General features: G+C 44.3%; 1 long non-coding RNA gene across 1 annotated transcript in view; it reads left to right on the plus strand.

The window, feature by feature from the left end:
- LOC109850173 overlaps window positions 6,057–6,701 on the plus strand; it is a 10,083-nt gene continuing 9,438 nt past the window's right edge. The window contains exon 1 of the long non-coding RNA XR_002249375.1: window positions 6,057–6,153. This is a non-coding gene — a long non-coding RNA (uncharacterized LOC109850173). The remainder of the gene's footprint in view (window positions 6,154–6,701) is intronic.

Here is a 6,701-nt window from a genome sequence, read left to right on the forward strand (position 1 = left end):
CAGGTGATGGACCCAGGCTCTAATCTGCGAAACCATTCAAAAGCGACCCCCTTGAGGGTACCAATGAACAGTCGAGTTATAATGGGATCGTTTCCCACTATGTGTCCAGTTTGCGTCTGGAAGTAGTAGATGTGCTGGGTAGGAGAACCCTTGCCATTGAACTACAGGAGGTCCAGCGGCTCGAACTTTGCCGAGTAGGAGACCGCATCCCATTCAATTGGATACAGTCTGACAACCCCCAGCTTGCTCACATGCTTCTGGAGCTTCAAGGCGTCGAGTTGACTTTGGAGATCGTCAAACCTCTTGTCTCTTGGGTTATGGCCCGAAGATGACGCTCCTCTAGATGACTCGGATGAGGAGTGAGAAGGAGTAGGCACCTGCTCTTTGTGCTTCAAGGATTTATGCGAAGCCCACAAAGTCCTCTCTCTCTTCCTCTTCTTCTCACTCAAGAGCTGCTCCAACATCTCCTTTAGGGAGTCGATGGTTGCTTGTTGCTCGTCGAGTCTCCTGGATATCTCATCAGGGATATCGGTCATGTGCACACTCACGTGCCTGCCTCGAATTGAGCTTGAAGTCTGCGACGTTGCCGTTGTCGAGCAATCATCGCCGTCATGGTCAGAGATGAACGTCAGACCCGTGCAGGCAAACGGAGTGGCCACCCCCATTTGGGCGTGAGCGTGTTGGCGAGGTTCGCCCGTCAGGCGAGATTGGTACAGTGTGCCTGCGCCTGCCTGGCGAGCTGTTGCTTTGCCTTTCTGGCGAACTTGGTCCGTCAGGCGAGCTTGGCGAAGTCCGCTTGTTTGACGAAGCCCTCTTGAACTGCAGAGTTCGCCAGGCGCCCTTGGTTCGCCAAAATTAAGCACCTTGCTCACAGAGTGGGGCTCGCCTAAACTGCTAGGCTCGCCCGATTTGAGCGGTTCGCCAAAAATGGAAACCTGGCTCAAGAGGTTGATTCCTCTCAAACCTGAATAATAATTCAGGCTGTCGTGGGGGATGAAGGATTGTGCCTCGAGACGAGCGAGAGCTTTTCGTCGCCGCTGTTTGGATCTTTTTGAACGAGGAGCGTTCATGTCGACGGCGGAGGCGTAGTCTGCGTCGACACGAATGGTTGATTCCTTTTGCATAGGGGTCTGCGAGGCTGGGCCACCCGCACGACTCTACAGTCATCGCGAGATGTATTGCCGCCAGAAGAGGACGATTGTAAGTACCCCTCGAATTTGATCACAAGGGACTCAACCGTAGTCCCTGTAGCAACTTCGTCAAACTGCGCCACCACCAATTCATCTGAATGAACGGAAACTCCCACTGTGGTCACCATCTTTTGTAGGTGTAAATTTTGATCTCCCAAAAACAGGGAACTTCGTTTGTATTGATAATAACAGCTTATTACAAACTAATAATCAAATGTTTACAACAGAAACAGAGGGAATGCCCTCCTTGTTTAACGTGGGTTCCTCGGTGGCGATAGGACGCCTCGCTCGGTGCTCGTGCCGAGTCTGCTTCCCTTGGACGATCCGATCAAAGTTGCTGCCGGAGCTTCAGTTCTCAAATGAGGGAGCCTTCGGCAAAAGTCCAGGTTCAACCTTTGGGAGATTAGCTAGCAGAATATGCAACAGCCAATCCCCTTTTTATGCTGGCTGAAGATGTGTTTTAATAGGCAAGGGATGGCATGGGTCATCCCTTGATTCATGGGATTTGACCACTAATAGAGGTGAGCGAGCCAGCCGCCCTAGCTGTGGGATGTGACCACTTAGGGGGTCCTGTCAGCCACCCTAACTATGGGATGTGACCACTTAGGGGGTCCTATCAGCCGCCCTATTCTTGCTAGGTGAGGAGCGTCATGCTTTCTCCCTTGATTTGTGGGATTTGACCACTGATGTAACTGTTCCCATACTCCAAGTGGGCAGTTGACAGTGAGCTGGCGAGTCTGCAGCTTGGGTCTGCAGGCGAGCTTGGGACTGCAGGCAGACTTGGGTCTGCAGGCGAGCTTGCAGGCGAACTGGGTCTGCAGGCGAGTTTGGGACTGCAGGCAGACTTGGGTCTTGATCGTGCAGGCGAAATTCGAGCTGTAGGCGAGCTCCTGAGCATGGATCGAAGAATAGGTCGTAACTTTCAAACCGTAAGTCGGAATTGGACGAATTATATATGAAAATCGCCTATCTCGACGAGATGGAGCCATCCAAACCTAGCCGAAGGCTTCAGTTCGCTTTCTCCGTTTCGTCAAATTCCTTACGGTTTGGGAGATATCTGCGTTTTCCCCTTTTTATCAGTGTTTTCCCCCCTTTTTGCTATTTCGGGCGAGGTTTTAGCAGTTTTGTTCTGAACTTCTCCGATAAGGATTTAAAAGCAATTTTTATTGCCTACATCCTCTACCATGCGTTCTATCATGTCCTCTCATGGGACTATCTTTCAACAGTCATGTCCCTACACTCATGAGTAAAATGGTGTTGCTGAACGCAAACATCGTCATATCCTCGATACTGCTCGATCAATGCTCATTTCTTACTCTGTTCCTCGTCATTTTTGGGTTGAGGCTATTCTCACCGCGACTCAAGCCATTAATATCACTCCATCTAGCTCTCTTTTCGGTGCTACTCCTTATAGTCGTGTTTATACTCATCCTCCCCATTATGATCTAGTTCGCGTTTTTGGTTGTCGATGTTTTGTTCTTCTGCCATCTCACGAACGTGATAAATTGTCTCCCAGAGCTGTTTCTTGTGTTTATTTAGGAATTAGTTCAGAACATCGAGGTTATCGTTGTTATGATCCAGCAACTCATCGAGTTCATATATCTCGTCATGTTCAGTCCGAAGAGGATTCTTCATATTATTCTGCTTCTGATAACTTTAATTTCCTCCACTCTACTGATCATGCTTCCCCGTCAACTGCATCACCCACTTCTTCACCTCAATTTTCCTTTCGAGATCTCCCTAATATCTCTCCCTCTCCTTCTGTTGACTCTTCCTCACCCGAGTCTTCTCTTACACCATCTAATCCATATCCCGTGGACACAACTCTCACTACAGAAAATACTGTTGATCTCCACGCACCTGCGCCAGCATCTCCCCCGCCTGAGGTTCCTCTTGCTCTTTGATCATCGAGGCAAACGCCCACATGTCATGCCTGCCCGATATGCTTCTGTTACTTCTTATTCACCTATCTTTCATAACTTTCTTGCTGCAATTCATACTATTGTTGAGCCAAAGTCCTTCCAAGAGGCATTTCAAATTCCAGAGTGGCGACAGGCTATGGCTGAGGAATTTCAAGCCTTTCAGCAAACTCATACCTGGGATGTTGTTCCCTGTCCTCCTGGGATCTCTCTTGTTGGCAGTAAATGGGTTTATAAGGTCAAGTTTCGTCCTGATGGCACCATTGAACGTCGAAAAGCTCGTTTAGTGGCTAGAGGTTTTACTCAGCAACAAGGTATTGATTATGAGGAGACATTTGCTCCTGTTGCTCAGATGCCCACTATTCGTACTCTCCTTTCGGTCGCTGCTACTCATCGCTGGCCCTTATACCAGATGGATGTCAAAAATGCTTTTCTTCATGGCTCTTTATCAGAGACCGTATATATGCAACCGCCTCCAGGGTCAAATATTCCTCTGGGACATGTATGTCTCCTTCGCCGTGCTGTTTATGGTCTCAAGCAGGCACCCCACTCTTGGTTTGAGTATTTTCGCGATGTCGTGCTCAAAGCGGGCTTTATAGAAAGTCATCAAGATGCTTCTCTGTTTGTTCGCACTACATCGCGTGGCAGGGTTTTATTACTCATCTATGTAGATGATATGATCATTACAGGTGATGATATGATAGGTATACAATACGCAAAATCTCAGTTGCAACAACAGTTCCACATGAAGGATCTTGGATCTCTTCGGTATTTCCTTGGTCTAGAAATTTCTCAAGGCCCGCGGGGTGTATTACTGTCTCAACAGAAGTATCTCTCAGATATTCTAAATCAAGCTGAGTTAACTGATAATACAACTGTCGATACTCCACTCCAGCAGAATGTCAAACTTTGCTCTACTGACGGTGAGCCTCTATCTGATCCTACCCGATATCGACATCTTGTTGGTCAGTTGGTCTATTTGTGCATCTCTCGACCAGATATCTCTCATGCTGTTGGTATTGTCAGTCAATTTGTTAGTGCCCCACGTTCTGTACACTATGCTGTCTTATTACGGATTCTTCGGTACCTCCGGGGTACTAGCACTCGCTCACTTTTGTTTCCTGCTACATCTAAGTTAGAGCTTTGTGCATATTCTGATGCTGATTGGGCTGGTGATCCAACTACCAGAAAGTCTACCACAGGTTATTGCATATTTCTTGGTGATTCCCTTATTTCCTGGCGAAGGAAGAAACAAGATGTTATTGCTCTTTCCAGTACTGAGGCAGAGTATCGTGCAATGTCCACAACAGCTAAAGAGATTATTCATCTTCGTCACATTCTCAGTGATTTCGGCATTTCTGTTACGACTCCTACTCCTCTCTACTGTGATAATAAGAGTGCCATCCAGATTGCTAATAATCCAGTATTTTATGAAAGGACCAAACATATTGAGATCGACGCTTATTTTGTCCGTCACCAAGTTATCAAAGACAAGACAATTCTACTTCCTCATGTTTCATCCGCTGACGAGCTTGCAGATTTCTTTACAAAGGCCTTACCTGTTCATCGGTTCCAGTTTCTTGTACGCAAACTCACTTTGTTTGATCCAACATGAGTTTGAAGGGGGCTGTTGATAATAGTGTATTGTAGTGGGTTTTAGTCCCACATTGCTTGGGAGAACAAACCTCACACTCCTCTACTTGTATAAATATATGTGCATACTCAATATTCAATTCAAGGGGAAATTTACCCAAGATTCTCTCTCTCTTACTTTAACAAAAAATAATTCAAAGTAATTGCGCTTTAATTTGTGTTTAATAGTGCAAGTGTAGTGTAGACAATGCAGTATAGTTAAAAGAACAATTTTTCAAAACCGGCTGATTTTTTTTTTCAAAATCGACTGTTTTTTTTATTTATCAAAATCGACCCGGTTTTGTGATTAGCAGGCTAATCACTATCCTAAATAGTCGGGGTTGGCAACCCCGACTATTTAGGATAGTGATTAGCCTGCTAATCACCCTTTAATTAGGGTTTAACACCCTCCTAAATAGTCGGGGTTGGCAACCCCGACTATTTAGGATAGTGATTAACCTGCTAATCACAAAACCGGGTCGATTTTGATAAAAAAAAAAACGGTCGATTTTGAAAAAAAAAAAAAAAAATTCGGTCGGTTTTGAAAAATTGTTCTAGTTAAAATTGTTCTTTTGAAATTCGTTTTTATGGAATGTCTGATACGGATTGTCCCAATATGAAAAAAGACGTGTGTAATTTAGTTAAAGAATATTTTTGATAAACTCCTTTACTTTAGGGTTATTTAGTATTGGTCCTTCAGATCTTCAATAATCTCGTATTAGTCCCTCAATTCTCTCTCATAAGTTCCTCAATGATCAAAATACCCCTCAAGTAACATTTTCTTGAAGGGTAATTTTCATTTAACCCCCTAAATTTTGGGTGTTTTGCATATGACCTCTCTAAAGGTCGTTTATTCTACCTAACATCCTTGAAATTTGGGTCGTCACTTGACCTCTTGAGCTTTGAAGCTCTCACAACGTGCCCTAGAACGTTATTACTTGATGATAATGAAATGAACAATTATTAAAAAAGATAAAGGAGTGAGTTTTAATAAATTGAGAGACATTTTCGGCCTTTGTTGTCGCGCGCTTGGCATGTGACCCGTCAAAACTTTATACCAAAAACTTTATAAACATAATGCAAGGGAAAACCACCCTAAGGCCAAGAGGCTAACTGAAATTTACACTTTCCTGGAGACGGAAATTTTGATTGGGGACACCCAGCAAGGGGTAATTTGGCCGTGGGACCAAATTGCAAGAGCCCACAAGATTTGAGGGACTTGTGAGCAATTTTGAAGTTTTGAGGGGCTGTGAAATCATTGAAGATTTGAGGGGCTGGTATCTGACCGCTTTAATTGAGAGAGAGAGGAGAGAGAGAGGAGAGCGAGCCAGCGAAGCGAACGGGCGGCGGGGGAGGAAGAGGTGAGAATGGATGATCGCCGTCGAACTCAATGCCGACGTCAAGTACAGAAGGTAGATCCCAACACCCTAACTCCCTTTCCGACTCGATTAAACGCTAGAACAAAATTTTCAAAATTTAACAGTAAATGTTAGAATTTACAGAACATTACACCAAAAACATTGAAAATTTGACGTTAAATCTCTAACCCCCCAAAAAACCGACCATATTGACAAGCCTCTCTCTTGCTCGTAATTTCCCCTGTTATTAGAGGAAATTAGATACCAACTTTCTTAATGGGGACAATAATTTTTCTTTTACTATTGTTGATTGTGGCATGTCTTGAACTTGTAATCACACTATCAAAAGTCATATTCTAAAAATTTGAAACAAACAAAAATATTACAAGTTATAGTATTCCAAATCCCAAAATATTGATGAAACAAACAAAGTTTTAGGAATCCCAACCCATAACAAATTACCTATGGATTTTAAATTCCATGGTGAAATCCATATCCTAAAATTATAGGATTTGAAACAAACACCCCCTAAGTTTCTCTAAGTTGGTGCCTATTAGGGGTGGGAAATAGGTCCTCACCCATGTTACATCGACACTTCTGTC

The sequence above is a fragment of the Asparagus officinalis genome, chromosome 1 (assembly GCF_001876935.1).
Source record: "Asparagus officinalis chromosome 1, Aspof.V1, whole genome shotgun sequence".
In the NCBI taxonomy this organism is placed as follows: Eukaryota; Viridiplantae; Streptophyta; class Magnoliopsida; order Asparagales; family Asparagaceae; genus Asparagus; species Asparagus officinalis.